Consider the following 1,749-nt stretch of genomic DNA (forward strand, 5'->3'; position numbering starts at 1 on the left):
AGAGAGAGAGAGAGAGATAAGAAAGAGAGACAGAGAGAAAGACAGAGAGAGAGAAGAGAGAAAGAGAAAGACAGAGAGAGAAAGAGAGAGAGAGAGAGAGAGAGAGAGAGAGAGAGAGAGAGAGAGAGAGAGAGAGAGAGAGAGAGAGAGAGAGAGAGAGAGAGAGAGAGAGAGAGAGAGAGAGAGAGAGGCCTGTTCTTTGACAACGCAAACTATTTAGCAGTTAGGGGTATATACCTCGACACCCTTCACCTACTCCAGGTAAAAGATGACCGTTCCTTTTTTTTTCAATTTAAATGCTCCGGGTGCCCGCTGTCCGCCGCCCCTCCCCCCCCCCCACCCCTTCACCAGGTGGAGCCTAGGGGGAGGGGGGGAGGGGGAGGGTAATCGCTGCCCAACCGACCATGTGGCAGGTGTGGTCGCGGTACATGCTACCTGTAGTTGATCCCTCCTGGTGTGATCTACCGCGCGCATTACCTTAACTATACTGCGTAATCTCAGGAAAATTAATAACTGGCAACTACCTCAGTTTCGGGAGATTTCAATTCGGTTTTCATTTTCCTTTTTTTATCATTATTATTGTTCTTTTTTTATTCTAATCAGCTGATATTTGATGCTTATGTTTACTGTAAGACTAATGTTCTTGAAAATCATATACAGTGTTTTTATTGCTTTTTTACTACTACATTATTTTTTCCTAAGAAAAATCGAATCGGGGTATACAGAGTTGCCAGTTTTTATTTTTTCCTAAAATTGGATGGAATATAGGTCGCCTAGTCTTTTGATATTTAAATGTTTCGCAGAAAAGTACAAGCTGTCAAGTCTCTTTTACCGATGGCGATAAGTAATACATAGCAATGACTATACATAACAATGATTAAACATATGAAAAGTAAGACATAACAACGATAATAATTATGATGCTGGTAAATCTGGTAAGTAATAATAACCATAATGATAATGGCGGTCATATACGCAGCAATGGCAGTATAAAATAAAATTGATAAATAAATTGCCATTATCAATGACAATACATAACAATCATAATAATCACAATGTCGGTGATTTTACTAAGATAATAATAATTAGGAAGATCACACTGTTATTAGAAAAATAGACATCACCCCCCAAAAGTAACACAGAAAACAACAGCAACCCCCCCCCTCCCCCCCAAAAAAAAAAAGAGAACGGCCATAATAGAATCACCAACGGCATAATAACTCTCTCACGGCAATACCAACGCAGCGAGAATCCCTCCGGACGGGCGGGCGCGGGCGGGCGCCGCATACCTCGCATAGCGAGCATTCTCGCTCGCACTACATATATAAGTTTCCCGCCAGTTATGCCAAGCTGAAATCAGATTAAGTTTCTCATTCCACAAAGTCTCCCGTTAAATACCGGATGCTGAATAAACTTGTCTCTGAGAGCGCGGGAGAGCGGACGCGCGGGCGCGCAGAGGCGCTTGGTCGCTCGCGCTTGCTTGCACTCGGGTCCCTCGTTTATATCACGATTATATTCTGTTGCTGTCTGTCCGTCTGTCTCTGTCTCTCCCTCATATGTATGTGTATATATATGTGTGTGTGTGCACCCACGCACACACACACACACACACACACATACACACACACACACACACACACACACACACACACACACACACACATATATATATATATATATATATATATATATATATATATATATATATATATATATATATATATTTATATAAATATATATATATATATA

This window comes from Penaeus vannamei, chromosome 34 (assembly GCF_042767895.1).
Source record: "Penaeus vannamei isolate JL-2024 chromosome 34, ASM4276789v1, whole genome shotgun sequence".
Lineage (NCBI taxonomy): Eukaryota > Metazoa > Arthropoda > Malacostraca > Decapoda > Penaeidae > Penaeus > Penaeus vannamei.